This window comes from Pecten maximus, chromosome 7, assembly GCF_902652985.1.
Source record: "Pecten maximus chromosome 7, xPecMax1.1, whole genome shotgun sequence".
NCBI classification, from domain to species: Eukaryota; Metazoa; Mollusca; class Bivalvia; order Pectinida; family Pectinidae; genus Pecten; species Pecten maximus.
In genome coordinates this window covers 42,654,812-42,672,775 of record NC_047021.1, presented here as the reverse complement: position 1 = coordinate 42,672,775, position 17,964 = coordinate 42,654,812, and the positions used below count along the sequence as shown (strand labels likewise).

The following is a 17,964-nucleotide window of genomic DNA, read 5'->3' as shown; positions in this document are numbered from 1 at the left end:
TGATAAGGTGGTCCATATACACAGGTTATCTGAAACATGTGGTCCCTATACACAGGTTATCTGGTAAAGATGGTCCCTATATGCAGGTTATCTGGTACATGTGGTCCCCATACACAGGTTATTTGATACCGGTGGTCCACATACACAGGTTATCTGGTACAGGTGGTCCCTATACACAGGTAGTTTGGATACATGTGGTCACTATACACAGGTTATTTGATACTGGTGGTTCCTATACACAGGTTATCTGGTACAGGTGGTCCCTATACACAGGTTGTCTGAAACATATGGTCCCTATACACAGGTTACCTGAAACAGGTGGTCACTATACACATGTTATCTGGTACAGGTGGTCCCTATACACATGTTATTTGATACTGTGGTCCCTATACACAGGTTATATGTTACATGTGGTCCCTATACACAGGTTATCTGATACATATGGTCCCTATACACAGGTTACCTGAAACAGGTGGTCACTATACACATGTTATCTGATACAGATGGTCCCTATACACAGGTTATCTGGTACAGATGGTCCCTATACACAGGTTATTTGATACTGTAGTCCCTATACACAGGTTATATGTTACATGTGGTCCCTACACACAGGTGGTCCCTATACACAGGTTTTATGGTACATGTGGTCCATATACACAGGTTATCTGGTACAGGTGGTCACTATACACAGGTTATCTGGGCCATAAGTGATAAGTGTCTGGGTATACTATACATCAAAATTCTATTGAAATTTAAAGAGTCAAATGTTATAACAGAAGAAAAAAAATGGAAAATGTAAGATGTAAATGACCCGTGGCAACTTAATTGACACCCCAAAACACAGTTTGGTGAGGGTCGCATCAGCAGTTCCTGAGATTAGCTAGTTACATTGCATTGGAACGGGACGGGACAGGACGCAGCGTGATTGGATGAGAGGCGACGGACATGGGTAAAACTTCAGCCCCCTCCCCTCCTTTCATAGCAGGGGCATGAAAATATCACTTTGATCCCCAACCTCAATGTGAACTTGACTGGGGACATACAATCTCAGAAACAGTGTGCAAAAAGCCATCTTGCCACCCTACATAAAATTTCAATGAATGCCATGGGTGTGCAAGAAGCTGACCCAGAAATTAAGTTTGACTTCTAACCTCATTGTAACCTTGACCTTGGGCCCAAAAATGACACACAACAAAACCTGTTCCCTTACTATACAAATAAAACATTTTGTTGACTTTCAGTGAGTAAGAAATTTATAATGGCCAGAGACAACAGATTTGAACTTTAACCTCAACGTGACCTTGACTTTTGGATGAACTGACCAGAAAATGGTATGCAATACATCACCTAGTCTTCCTTAATATATCCATAACATTTCAAAACATTCTTCAATGAATTGTTGTTACTGGACAGACCAACCACATTTGACCTTTATGTGACCTTGGGCATACAGAATTAATCTAATGAATTTTATCTAATTAATTAATGGACAGACACTATGATTATGTAGAGAACCCGGACCAGTTATGCTGGACCCTAATTAGATCAATATTGCTTTGCAGGTCATGAACCAGATCTATTTCCAACAGCCATGGAAGAGTATGAATCCAAATAATATGCAAAATTTATTCGAATATACAGACATTATGGCATGAACATGATTTTGGACAATAGACGGAAAGATGACAAAGCTAAATGCTTCCCATATAAATTTTTTTATTTTAGGGAAGTAGCATAAAATCCTGCAAATAACATATACCGTATGTCACTCTGGTAAGATATTAAAAGTCAGGGAGGATTTCTTCTTGATCTTATCCTTATAGTCAAAGACACTGTAATATTAACACTGCTTCTTTTATAAATATAGAATTTTCAGTACATGTACAGTATTGTCTCAACTCAATAGACTGAGATCATCAAAATGTTTGCATTTCACAATGCTATACATTGGGAACATTAACAAACATTGTTCTCTCTAAAGCTGCGAACATGGTTATCATAAACGATTACTTGGCATTGTTTTTAACAAGTAAACTGTAATATTGGATCAACTGGGATCATGGGATAGGCAGCATGTATCTAAAGATTTGCCCACGCTCTATGAACCCACGTTTGAATTATCTGCCAATTCAACCGTTTTGGTTGTAACTAGACTTGTCGATACTTTAAGAATTCATATTCAAACAACCTGTCTTGTCAAACTGCCCAACTGAAATCTAACTGGCTGAATTTTTTCTATGTCTGACTGAAATTTAACTGGCTGAATTGTGTTGATAATCAACTGAAAATGGCAAAAAAACTTGAAACATTTTGAAGATCAAGAACACATCTACTGACCCATCGTCAGACTTCAATTTCTGTAAAGTAGTTTGGATTGGAAACCCTGTTTGTACTAGGTAATAGGTTTTTCGTAATGGTGTAACAGCCTTTGGCTCCAAACTACTTAAATGTCTGAATCCAAAATGGCAGCAACAAGTGCATCTGTGATTATGATTTAATCTGCTTCACCTGGAGGCTTTCACATCTAAATCTCCATCTGAGAATTTCTAACAGTCACTTGTATCAAACCATATTAGCTCAATTATCAATTACAGGAAATTTTCAATTTGAACTTTTTCCAAAACGAAGAAGAAAATTAAAGATAAGATTTTTCAGGTGAAGAGGATTGCAGTTCAAATTATCTGTCGATATGTATGATAACCAACAATAGATTGCAGTAATTTGAAATAGCTGTAGCAAATATCATAATTTGAAATGATGAATTTTGATATTACACAGGGACCCACATGAAAAAGACTTACATCACCTGGGCAGGGTTTTCCCTGTCATTTTGTTTTAGGGAGTCCCAGGGACTCCTCAATTTTAAAACTGGGAGTCCCAGCAGAAATTCAGGAGTCCCATTTTTTTAACTTTGTGAAATTGTCATGTGTACTGAATAATGACTATTGTAAAAACAGTCAACGTTACAGCCAACAAAGAAACTTCCGATCGTTCGCTGCATGGTTACAAACTTTGTCTACATCATAGTTTTTTAGACGCTTCAATTAGCCGAACTTAAGACTTTTACCATTTCAAACTCACGGAAGACTCGGATTTACCCTGATCATAAATGACCTATTTATAGCTATTACCAGGCCTAGATTTGTAAAAACATCCATTGATACCAGCGAGAAATGAACACGGCACAATACCGACAAAAAGTTATTTTTTTAGCGACGTTTGTCTATTTATTATTGCGTCCCACGGATGCAAATACATTTGTTTTGTGAGTCCTTCGTGATTTTTTTGCGTCCTAGACGCAGAAAACCTGCGTCCGGGAAAACCCTGCCTGGGTGTAATATCTAATGATTCTTATGATGATTTCTATCACTTCAATTCAGAGTATCTCCCAAACAGTACAAAAGATAGACTGTACAGAGCCAAATTTGACAAATGTAGCTTGAAAACAATTGCTTATACCTGCATAAAACTTCCGGATAATAAGAATTTTAAGAATTTAAATTGATATGATACATATCTTTGACCTTTGACCTTTGACCCAATATCATTTGGTTTCCTCATCCAAGTTACTATATATGGTCTACATTTATGTGAAGTTTTAAAGGTTTGGATCTGAGGGGAAAATATGTACTCAAAATTCAGAATCAATTTTGACACAATGGGTTACTGTAGCCTTGGCCTTTAGACAACAAATTCAATACTTTTAGCCTTGACCTCTGACCCACAATGTGATAAAGTTTCTTTTTTTCTGTATTTGAAAATTGGTTTTATTAAAAAATTTCCTACATGTATTATATTAAAAAGTGTATGAAAACAATAGGCCACAATGACCTTGACCTTTAATCTTTTTCACTCTGTGTGGAATGAAATTTCTTCTCACTTACTGGGTAGCCTTTCTTTCATGTTTGAGAAATATAGTCGAAAGAGAAAGTTTAATTTTCGTTTACCACTTCTAACATAATAGCATGATGTTTCAATAATGCTATATACAAACATTGTCAACCTGTTAAAACTCATTCAATATTATACATGATGCATCTACCCCCTAAATCACCTTTATTGGGAATTTGAACAATACAAGTGTTGTATTAAATCATATCATACTAAAGCTATTGGAGAACCAATGGAGTCGATTCACACGTAAACACACCAAACCCGGATTTGTTTTGAACTTTCCACCCCAGTGATCTGTCGATGGAAGAATGGGCCCTGAGGGTATCCTGTTTCTCATTATAACAGTTATCTGCCGCCACCATCATTCTACCCAGCTTGACAGCTGACAATTCGCTGGAAACCTATGTCAACTTATACCTTAGATAAAGGCAGTACCTACAGCGACACAATCACGGGATTCAGGCTAGATAGATCTACCTTACACACAATATATCCTAGATGTCACGGAACGTTTGTAATTTACTTTACGTGTTTTATTTACTGTAATACTGATAACAGGTTCTGGCACCCCGGTTTTGTTGAGGGATCTACTGAACAAAGCGCCCAGCTGTCGGACAGTTAATTAATATTTGTCATTTTGCCTAGCTATTGTACTAGCTTGGACAAAGTGAATATTATTCTTGACCGTTACAAATGGACCTTGCTAATATGACCAATTGTATGGAAGAATCTTGTTAATAGGATTACCAGTGGTTTTGTTAAGTGGCGCTTCATCAATCTGACCCACTGAACAGTGGTTTGGTGCCTTGTTAGCTGTATATCAAATCTTTATTTTAATTCCTTTTTTCAATTTTTTGTTTGTTATTCCAATCACATACAGTCACACTGTCTATTTATCGAATGCTCAGTTGAAATTCAGCTTTCATAAAAATTAAAAAATAATAATACTTGGTATAACGGAGTCTGTTGTGTATACATGTATATTTTTTGTATATATAGATATAAACTTGCTTATCATCTCTTAAAATTGTTTATTTATCCAAACATTTTTACTTTCACAACCATTCATTTCAAATATTATTTATAAAAAATTAATTTGTTGTTTATCTCAACTATCATTCTGAGGTATACCAAAACAAGTTGTATACACAAACAAGGAATGTTACATGTTTTGGGTGTGTGCCGATTTGATCAACTGGAAAGTGACGTCAGGACTTATTTTCAGAGTTCATATGACAAGCAATTCTCTACAAAATGGGGATGAGGAAGCAGAAAATGGAGGAAGAAGGTTACAAATAAATTAACAAACTCATTGAAACATTAATTTTACTATAAAATTATTTTTAATGCCAATTAATTTTTTGTTTGAAGTTAATGGCAAAGGGTGGTTGTTGTGGTAGCAGCCTTTCAGACCTAATTCTTTAGAGATGTATCAAAATCAATCCAGAACAAAATCTATCCGCCCTATTTTTATTGATTTGTGACAATTTACCTGTAGAGGTAGTTATACGAATATTGACAACCTGGTGTTAAATAATTCACACCAAGTATTATGGCCATTGAGTACTACCATACCCTCTGAAAGGCCTCCATGTACACAGCTTGACCTGATTTTCACAGGTAGATACAACATACAACCTCATTATAGGATAACAACAGTCAAGCTTTGGGGTACATATACCTGAAAGACAAAGGAAATCCTGTTTATTCACTGTTAATTGAGCAAACAATGAAACCTACCTAAACCCCAAACTGTATAATGGACTCAACTAATCAGGCATTTAGATCAATCCATTTGCATTAACAGGGGTGTCAAGTATATACCCTGTTAAACCGGTTCTGGTGAATGTTCACCTATTTACTGATGGTAATTGCAGCTATTTATAAACATCCAATATAGAGGCTTATAACATTGCTTGTAAAGAGCCAAACGACTGGTGGACTGATTATTTCATTCCCTATTGAAATACTCCAGGATTAAACAAAGGTAGTCTGCCAACATTATGAACAAGATAAACACTGGGTTTAGTGGTTAACAACCATGCAAGAACTGGTATAATTTTGGTTCCTGATAATGATGTAATTAACACAGGTAAATAATGGAAATGCTGTATAGAACATGAATTATATGACCTACATGTCCAAAGATCACATATAAGAAAATAAATCTAACTTGGGAATATTTTCAAACAAATATTTGATTAAATCAAGCTGAACACAAAATATTCAACAAAAATCTTCAGATCGTTTCAAATGTAATAGGGTCATATGCATTAATGATATGTATATATATGCAATAAGTAATGCATGAAATAAATAATGCATGAAAGAAATATACATACACATGTATGTATGTAGTTATAAATTTTCTTAATCATGAATATATGGTTCGTGTTGTGTCTAAGAGTGTTAAGAGTAAATCAATTGTGTTACGTTTAACACAAAAATGACCAACGTCTCGATGGATAAATTCACTTATGTATGTATGCCCCTCAGGTTCAAGGAAAACCTTTAAAACTGGAATAAACATGATTGTACAAAAATAAATGTAAGAATATTTACAAAGCAATTCTGAACAATAAATTGATGCTGCTTTTACTTGAGAATTTAAGCATATAAATTGTATCTATAAAAAATATTTCTCTGCGGTAAATGGAACATTTCAAGCAGAAAATTGAATACAGTATTCTTATTAAAAAAAATAGTTATAAGATTCTTTCAAACATTGGAGAAATTACAAGCTCCAACTAAGAGTAATTTTCTAAGAACTGATCCACTTTGTAATATTTAAAACTCATATGTTAATTGGAAACAAAATTTAATTTGAGCCATTCTTAATCACAAAGTCACTGGAGTGCCTACATTCGTGCTATCTTCCATATGCATCAAATCTGCTTTGTTTGTACATATTGATTTTCTGTGTACATCTAAGGCTGTGAAGAGAAATAAAATAAAGTTTCAAGTTTTTCAAACTTCACGTAATACTCGGCCAAGAGACTACAACATACAGTCCATTGTATAAAGCTGACCCTTCATTGAAATAACTGATTGAACACCTTTATAAGTTTTGGCAACGATGCAAAATGGTGACACAATATAAGGCCACTCATGTCAATTTTAATGACAATTGATTCATTATTTTCTGACCTTGTCATATCCCCTTACATTCCCATCAGGAAATGTACAGGATGATATATCTTTTGGAAACAGATATCCTAACTTTTATCATGACCCACATGAAATATAAAATTCAACACTTGAAAATTCTTTGGATTTTTGGTGGTAGTTGTAGATATAAATCTAGTTATCCTCCACCCAACAACTGCCATGATTAAAATATTGTAACCCCCCCCCCCCCCCCCCGCCCCCCTCCTCGAGAAACTGTTAGGGTAAAATACATAATTAGTTTCATAATTTTTAAATAAACAGAATTAAATCCATTGTATATTTATGATATCTCCATTTTGCTGTCATTAATTATCAAATAATTTCTCTCAATTTCACAAATACATAGGAATATCTAGTTTCAATTTTCAACATTTGCATGTTAAAGAAAATATTATTCTCCACATCAAAGGTAAGCTAGCTGTTAATTAAGTCACACACATTCTGACATGTATTTTTAAAACTCCTATGAAATACAAGTCGTTACAGTTGTATCATTAGTCAGTCAATTCATGTCCTAACTGGCCAGATTTAGAATATACCCAGCCGATTTCTAAAAGATATGACATAACGTCATAAGGTTTACAATAGGACTGACGCTGTCTCGGTACGACCTGACGGTACCCCTACACCGGGTGGTCTAGGGTCTCACACAGTCAGACAAATTTAAATAAACCTTATTGTATATCTTCTTTAAAGTACAGAAAATCTGTATAATAATGGCACTTTACCAGAATATAGACCGTTTATCAGCTATTATCTTAAATGTCAGAAAAAAATCATTGTTTTCGTAGAACTAATGAAATTTTAGCAAAGTGATCAGTTCGATAACTCTAGGGAGCAATCAAGATCGAAGATCATAAAACAGACCTACCATCATGATTAAATATTACAAAAAGTCCTAACATCATGATTTAATATTACAAAATAGTCCCACCATCATGATTAAATATTACAAAATAGTCCCACCATCATAAGCTGGTCCCAATATTATGATCTACTTCCACCATCATAATCTAGTCCCACCATCATGATCTAGTCACACCAACACCATCTAGTCACACCAACATGATCTAGTCACACCAACATGATCTAGTCCCACCTTCATGATCTAGTCACACCAACATGATCTAGTTCCAACATGACCATCTAGTCACACCATCATGATCTAGTCACACCAACATGATCTAGTCCCACCAACATGATCTAGTCCCACCATCTAGTCACACCATCATGATCTAGTCCCACCATCGTGATCTAGTCACACCAACATGATCTAGTCCCACCTTCATGATCTAGTCACACCATCATGATCTAGTCCCACCATCATGATCTAGTCCCACCAACACCATCTAGTCCCACCAACATGATCTAGTCCCACCATCATGATCTAGTCCCACCATCATGATCTAGTCACACCAACACCATCTAGTCACACCATCATGATCTAGTCCCACCATCATGATCTAGTCCTACCAACATAATCTAGTCCCACCATCATGATCTAGTCCCACCATCATAATCTAGTCCCACAAACATGATCTAGTCACACCAACATGATCTAGTCCCACCATCATGATCTAGTCCCACCATCATGATCTAGTCACACCAACAAGATCTAGTCCAACCAACATTATCTAGTCACACCATCATGATCTAGTCCAACCAACAAGATCTAGTCACACCATCTAGTCACACCAACATGATCTAGTCCAACCAACAAGATCTAGTCCCACCAACATTATCTAGTCACACCATCATGATCTAGTCCAACCAACAAGATCTAGTCCCACCATCATGATCTAGTCACACCATCTAGTCACACCAACATGATCTAGTCCAACCAACAAGATCTAGTCCCACCAACATTATCTAGTCACACCATCATGATCTAGTCCAACCAACAAGATCTAGTCACACCATCTAGTCACACCAACATGATCTAGTCCAACCAACAAGATCTAGTCCCACCAACATTATCTAGTCACACCATCATGATCTAGTCCAACCAACAAGATCTAGTCCCACCAACATTATCTAGTCCCACCATCATGATCTAGTCACACCATCTAGTCACACCAACATGATCTAGTCCAACCAACAAGATCTAGTCCCACCAACATTATCTAGTCACACCATCTAGTCCCACCATCATGATCTAGTCACACCATCTAGTCACACCAACATGATCTAGTCCCACCAACATGATCTAGTCACACCAACATGATCTAGTCCCACCATCATGATCTAGTCACACCATCATGATCTAGTCCCACCAACATGATCTAGTCACACCAACATGATCTAGTCCAACCAACAAGATCTAGTCCCACCAACATGATCTAGTCCCACCAACATTATCTAGTCACACCATCTAGTCCCACCATCATGATCTAGTCACACCATCTAGTCACACCAACATGATCTAGTCCCACCAACATGATCTAGTCACACCAACATGATCTAGTCCCACCATCATGATCTAGTCACACCATCATGATCTAGTCCCACCAACATGATCTAGTCACACCAACATGATCTAGTCACACCAACAAGATCTAGTCCCACCAACATGATCTAGTCCCACCATCATGATCTAGTCACACCATCTAGTCCCACCATTACGATCTAGTCACACCAACATGATCTAGTCACACCAACATGATCTAGTCCCACCATTACGATCTAGTCCCACCAACATGATCTAGTCCAACCAACAAGATCTAGTCCAACCAACAAGATCTAGCCCCACCATCATGATCTAGTCACACCATCTAGCCCCACCATCATGATCTAGTCCCACAAACATGATCTAGCCCCACCATCATGATCTAGTCACACCATTTAGTCACACCAACATGATCTAGTCCAACCAACAAGATCTAGTCCCACCAACATGATCTAGTCCCACCATCATGATCTAGTCCCACCAACATGATCTAGTCCCACCAACAAGATCTAGTCCCACCATCTAGTCCCACCATCATGATCTAGTCACACCATCATACTCACAACATATTCGACCTGTATTATATCATAAGATCACCATTATACAATCTGAGAATATATTAGCTTCCTCTGTTTGTAAATAACATTTTATTCTTCAGGAAACATTATCACTTTAATGGTAATATTTTTTTTGTCGTGACGGATTAACTTACTTAATTCCACATGCCTTAAGACAGCATCCATCATTGGCAAGAAATGTAGGCTAATGCTTGTACACCAATGTAACTGTCATCGTCATCCGGTGACGGGGGTTTATAAAACAGCGAATACATCACACATGAACCCTTCAGGCAGAGTATGACAGCCAAATTTACATACTAACAACATATGGCCATTAACAGAAACATATAAGTGAGCTTCAAACTAGAATCAAAACAACTTCTTAAATCCTAGTTCTACAAAACTGGGTTAGAATTTCACTGTTTTTTTTTTTTAACTAGCATTATTTTTGGAGCCTGACGGTTTGTGATCAAGTCAGGAGATAGCTAGCTTTGGAGATAGCCTAAAGGTCTACTGCTATCACTCCTTCCTAAAACAGAGGTACTATCTAATGAACAGGTCTAAATTTGGAAAGTACCACTCAGGGCATAGACAGTCGTTTACAGAATGAGATCAACTTTTCATTTCCATATGAACTTTGTACCAAACAGTCATATATATAGTTGTCATAAGATTTAATGTCAATAAGTCTCACTGGGAGATGATTTATTGCTTCATCAATCAATTAGCATTTGCTTAACCAATCAATCACTCATATAAAGGTTTATATCATACAATATAACCATTGATTAAATTATCATAACTTGTAACAAGTAGACTTATCGAAATCAAAATCTTATGTAAGAAAACTCATCATATGTCAGTGAGATAGCTTGACAACCAACAAGTTTCAAATTCTCTGAAAAACAAAGGGCAACAACTCTCTTTTTCAAAATACACAACTACAGTGTACACGTTTATAAAGCTTACTAAATTGCAAAAAAAAAAATGGTGAAAATCTTGTCAAGATCAAAATACAGTCTAACCTCCTATCTCGAAGTCTTTGGGAAAAACTTTGTGATATCTCGAGTATTGGATGTAACTGTGTTTATTTTATTGTAGAATTTTTACTGTTGGGACTGAATTTTTACTTCGTGTTAAGCAGAGTCTTTGAGATATCACAGTTCGAGATAACAAGGTTTGACTATATTCAGAAGAATAAAAGGGCAATAACTCTTCAAAATAAAAGTTGAATCAGGACACAACAAAATTAAACCATGCGTCATGATGAGATAGTCTACCAATGCAAGTTACAAAGAGATCTGCTGAAGACTGTGAGAGGAGATCCCTGAAGGACAAGGAAAAATCCTACCAGGTCCCTTACGATTATGGTACACATTTTATCGGTGTATACAATTTATCAGAGTTATGAATATGGAATACAATGCTTTGTGTACTATTTCTGTGTTGTATGAATACAGTATACAAGTTTAAGGCCCTCATACCTGCATTTAATTACCGATAGTGGCCTTCATACATGTTCTTATCTATGGGGCAGCTGGTCAAGTAAGGAGTTTAATGACCCTCGTAGATAGCCATTGCCACACTGACAAGCCATCTGATGTATAAATGGGCTGTTTGGCTTTGTGTCACATGTATATATACCTATTCTATGGTTATACAGCAGAAAATAGCATATTACTGACAATAAATAGTGTGTCACTGACCATCTCCTGTATCTACTGGACAGTGGTCACTTTGTCAAGTCAGCTCCAACAGATGTCTGGCAGGTTCCATAGCCAATGGGTTTTTATCCTCAAATCTTTAATATCAAGGGGTTCCCACGAAGTCCTGGTAAAGTCATTATTCACAAATAAATTGCCGTTGATATCTAAATTCGTTAACAAAAATTATCCACATATTTTGACCAAGAAATATCCACAAAGTCACTCTCTTGGAAAATGCCCATTAAGATAAAGATAGGAAATGTATCTACAATGTATATATTCTCTGACAAAAATACATTTATTGGCCTTGTGGTTATGGAGAAAGAAAATAATGTTTATTAAATTATTAGCTATAAACAGTACGAAAAATGAAATATTAGACCTTAATTACTCTCTGATGTTTAAGATTTCAAGGAACCACAAGGTCTCTTACAAAAGCTATAAACAGAAATGTGAAAACAGCTCTTGGATATTCAAAAGGCCATTTTTGTCAAAATTGATAGTCTAGACTATTCTAAAAGTATTTGCTAGACTTTTTAGGGACTTTTTAAAGTATTTGCTAAATACGTATAAAAATCAACACAATTTTCATTTATTCTTCCTTTTTCAAATTTCTAGCTTAAACAAAATAAAATGCCTGATATGTGATAAAAAATTTTAACACAGCATTTAAAGTCCTTAGATAAATTTCTAGACTTTTCATGACACACCAATAACTTGATGACCTGTTCATACATGTTATTTTGAGAGTGTGCACCTAAGGGATTTCTGCAAAACATTAATATGAATGTAAGTTTCCTGATCACAGACAGTTTTGTATGCAGACCCACATACACATAGCGACACTCCGCAGTATTTTATATATTACAGCATATATCACTTAGGAACTGAAGTATACACCCAAATAAGGAAATATTACACAGCTGGCTACAAGGAAATAGAAACTCTCCTAAAACTGCGTTGTTATATACATATATAGGTCAGTAAAATTTATCACGAGATCTTGTGAAGCCAAACATATAATTTTTCAGTTTTACATATTTATTTCATTCTCACTTATGAAGTATAATGTTTTTATTTGTTTGTAATTTAAAATCTCATAATTGATGCTGTTAAATTTAAAATCAAAATTGAATTTTTTTATCAATCAATTTCTAAATAAAATTTCATATCTTTAATAACTAGATTTTATGACCATCCTGAAATGACCTAGATATATAAGACTTTTTGAGGTAAAACCAGTCAGTCACGACTAAAGCCACCAAACTACTACACAAACCTAAGGGTCTTTCCCTAGGGCTATAAAGCTACACTGTACTGTGTAACCTGACCTTGACCCATGACCAAAGGTCAGCATAAGTCATGACTTAGCTTGCAGCATTTCATGTATCTGTATTCATGAATGAATGAAACTAACTTGATGAACCTTAACCTAAAGGACGATAAAGGATGAATTTAATTCCTTTAATCTCCAAATAATCTTACTAACAAATAAAATCAATTTAATCTGTGCTTAAAGGTGCATTCCTTCTTTCGGACATCAGAAACATCCACAATTTCTATTTATGAAATCTATGTCTGAACGATGATTTTATGAATATTTGTGCCTACATGTAACGTAATTAATGCCGAAACGTTCAAGAAAAACGCTTATCGTACTCAAATACAGTATGTCTTTGTGGTAATTAGTAATACTTCAGGTCGAATTAAGAATTTTCAGGACATAATACTTGAAGAACTTTGGTTTGTCTTGAGAGTAAAACTGCTTTATTAGTGTGTAAAATTTATAACTTTTACTTGTTGGAAAAAATACATATTTCCAGTAAGTTTGATTTTGATGACCTAAACTTTATTCAAATGAAGGAATGCCCCTTTAAAGTCACAGGATCCAATCTACAATATTAACGTGAAAAATAAATGTCCAGTTTTACGATAAAAATTGTTTTGGCATTGACAACCAATAAATTTTGTTAATCAATTTTTAATGCATACCCTTTCCGCTGTGTTATAATAATAATTTCAGGTCTGATGATAAGCCGACAGTAAAAATCTTTTGAACTGAATCATAGTTATATGCTGGCCTCCGGGGCATTTTACATGAGAAATATGGTAAAATGCAAGTAAGAAATAGCCTTGACTGCTGAACTACAGTACATAACACCCTACGGTTTACCTCAAGCAATTTGCAAGCTGTAGACAAGAGACTTTTCTATCTCCAGCAAGAAGCTTTTTATCATACCTCCTGACAAAAAAAATGCAAGCCAGCATTCGATATCAAATGAAAAAAAAAAAAATTAAGACATATACGTCAAAAGTGGTTTGAGAAATGTCTATCAATTTAATTATATGTAAATAAAAATGTCTATCAATTTAATTATATGTAAATAAAGGTACTCCTCACTAAACTTAAATACTTTCACATTGAGCATATTGTGTTTTATGTTGTAATAAATGTTATGTAATGCATGTATCGTAATGCAATGAATGACACACCTGCATGAAATTAACAAATTGACATAACCAATATTATATGGCTGATTGAATGACACCAGGAAATACAATGTCCCCTTTCTATAACATAACAAGTCTCAAAAAAGTTTTACTCATGACAATTGTCTCATCAGAAATGCATGTCAAAATTTGTTACATTTCACAAATTTTTATGTCAAAATGGCGATAGATTTTGCATTAATTTTGCATTTTTTATTTAATCATATATCAGTAAATAAAGTTAAAGAACGAACAGCTGCATCAGAACAAAAGTATTTGATGATCAAGTGTTAGTACAGATACATCTATATTAAAAAATTATAATTTTCTGTCACATTGAGATTCACAATTTTTGTCAATATCATGACAATAAAAGATACTTTTTAATATCAAATTTACAGTATCATCACTGTTCTAGAGAAATTCTATTACAAATTTTCTGTAAAAAACATAAATCAATATCTGACTGTATGTTAAAAATAAATTATCTAAGACTGTCCATATCCTTGATTTCTGTAACTTAAAACTTATGCCAGGATTAATTTTTTTACAGAAATAGAAAAAAAAAAAAAAAGCCAGCTACAAGAGAATATTTTCATTTCTATCCTTACAGCTGGGATCTGGAGACCTGGATCAAGCTCCCCTGCATCTCTAAACAGCCTTATTAAAGACATGATTCATCCTCAGCTCATTCATTGTCAGCCACTGCAGCTAAAAACATGCTTCCACTGCTTCTCCATCTTGCGCACACAAACTTTTTTTTTAGAATGTGATCTTATAATGATTCTGAGTCGTCGTAACTGCAATTGTTACACACGCAGCTTCCTAGGTTTTATATCTATAAATGCTAATCTCATTATAGGTATTCCATTGTTAAAATATTTAAGAGAAATCACAAGTTATCAAAGAATCTTAATTTTTCAGTCACCGAAAACAAGAAGTTAACAACATGATAAACTATTATTGAATTTAAAGAAGACAGCACGACAACGTTTTGTCTAGAAATGTCATAGTAGACACTAGATATCAGGGAAATTCCACACAACTGGCAATGTAACCTATTCAGCTTTATCTAAATCAAATTTCTAAAATAGGACAGTTTAACATAGATCTCCATAAATCAGACATCCAACTAGGTACCACTGTATACATTTCTATGTAACCCTGTATAATCTGGACACCTGTATAAACCAGACAACTAGGTCCTACTGTAATCTGGACACCTGTATAAACCAGACAACTATGTCCAACTGTATACATTTCTATGTAACCCTGTATAATCTGGACACCTGTATAAACCAGACAACAAGGTCCCACTGTATACATTTCTATGTAACGCCGTATAATATGGACACCTCCTTAAACCAGACAACTAGGTCCCACTGTATACATTTCTATGTAACCCTGTATAATCTGGACACCTGTATAAACCAGACAACTAGGTCCCACTGTATACATTTCTTTGTAACCCTGTATAATCTGGACACCTGTATAAACCAGACAATTAGGTCCAACTGTATACATTTCTATGTAACCCTGTATAATCTGGACACCTGTATAAACCAGACAACTAGGCCCCACTGTATACATTTCTATGTAACCCTGTATAATCTGGACACCTGTATAAACCAGACAACTAGGTCCCACTATATACATTTCTATGTAACCCTGTATAATCTGGACACCTGTATAAACCAGACAACTAGGTCCAACTGTATACATTTCTATGTAACCCTGTATAATCTGGACACCTGTATAAACCAGACAACTAGGTTCCACTGTATACATTTCTATGTAACCCTGTATAATCTGGACACCTGTATAAACCAGACAACTAGGTCTAACTGTGTACATTTTTATGTAACCCTGTTTAATCTGGACACCTGTATAAACCAGACAACTAGGTTCCACTGTATATATTTCTATGTAACCCTGTATAATCTGGACACCTGTATAAACCAGACAACTAGGTCCCACTGTATACATTTCTATATAACCCTGTATAATCTGGACACCTGTATAAACCAGACAACTAGGTCCCACTATATACATTCTATGTAACCCTGTATAATCTGGACACCTGTATAAACCAGACAACTAGGTCACACAGTGACTGTATACATTTCTATGTAACCCTGTATAATCTGGACACCTGTATAAACCAGACAACTAGGTCCCACTGTATACATTTCTATGTAACCCTGTATAATCTTGACACCTTCATAAACCAGACAACTAGGTCCCACTGTATACATTTCTATGTAACCCTGTATAATCTGGACACCTGTATAAACCAGACAACTAGGTCCTACTGTATACATTTCTTTGTAACCCTGTATAATCTGGATACCTGTATATACATGTATAAACCAGACAACTAGGTCCCACTATATACATTCTATGTAACCCTGTACAATCTGGACACCTGTATAAACCAGACAACAAGGTCCCACTGTATACATTTCTATGTAACCCTGTATAATCTTGACACCTTCATAAACCAGACAACTAGGTCCCACTGTATACATTTCTATGTAACCCTGTATAATCTGGACACCTTCATAAACCAGACAACTAGGTCCCACTGTAATCTGGACACCTGTATATACCAGACAACTAGGTTCCCTTTTGGTATATGTATTATACCAGGTTCATTTAAATCTGTGTTAATATATGGAAATTATTTTTCAACATATAATTTAGAAAGATTCCAAAATATGATCACATAGATCTGTGATACCAACTTAACAGATCTCGAGGTCCCATTGTGTTTGATTGCAAAGTACTGAAATGAACACCCTTAAAACCTCATATCACTGATACAGATCAACCATTTAGCTTGTCAATATATATTTCCCATAAATGGAAGAAAAGTAACAGCTTAATTTATCGTGTGTAAATGAAAAGTGACACTGTATTATTAGATATGTGTAGGAGATGTTCTATACGGAGCCCTGGACAAAGCAGCACAGCAGAAATGGTCATCAATACCGCACTGACATCTGACAGTGCTTCTAGGTGAAGGTCTCGATATAAAAAAAAACACAGGGTCAGAAAACGGCCAAGGATTGTTGACATATCTTTTATAGACTACATCTGCTTCTGTATGGTCATATAGTCAATAAAAAGCATAAACAACTTGGCTAATGATCGTCGATGGACTCCTTGTCTGAGGTCACAGATATTGTTGTTTTTCCTTTGTTGTAAAAAGGATATTACATTAGATAATTTTTTTCTTTCCTCGAAGCTGCAACTAACAGCGAAAATCCCTATTTTATCCACAGCATGCATCATTGTAAGAGCAAACATTATCGTGAGTCAGAAGACATCCAAACGTTACCGTAACAACGACAATGGTGATATATGTGTGTCATCTGAAATAATCAATATGGCTTCTTGGAGTTCCAAGTAAAACATTAATTGATATGTGACAGTAAACATGCCAGACACAATATTATGAAACATTTTCAGATTTCAGTATTAGATAACCCAGTAATTTCAATATTACACAATAAAACCATTCATAGCTTTCAAGGGTTCACCCTCTGGCAGTGGTCAGTTTGATAGTGACCAGTGGTCAGACCCATTTGAGTGTCATGGGTGTTTAAATGTACATTAATGACAATGTGAAGGTCAAACGTTGAAAGGAGAGTATTGCTGTCTTCAATTCATTAAAGGAGACAGAAATTAAGTTCAATAG

The 17,964-nt window shown here is 35.3% G+C and overlaps 1 long non-coding RNA gene across 1 annotated transcript; it reads left to right on the top strand.

Moving 5' to 3' along the window:
• Window positions 1-16,270: 16,270 nt before the first annotated feature.
• Window positions 16,271-16,748, top strand: LOC117330902. Its single transcript, XR_004533416.1, has 3 exons — window positions 16,271-16,300; window positions 16,504-16,569; window positions 16,711-16,748. It is a non-coding gene; the product is annotated as an uncharacterized LOC117330902 (long non-coding RNA).
• The last annotated feature ends 1,216 nt before the right edge of the window (window positions 16,749-17,964 follow it).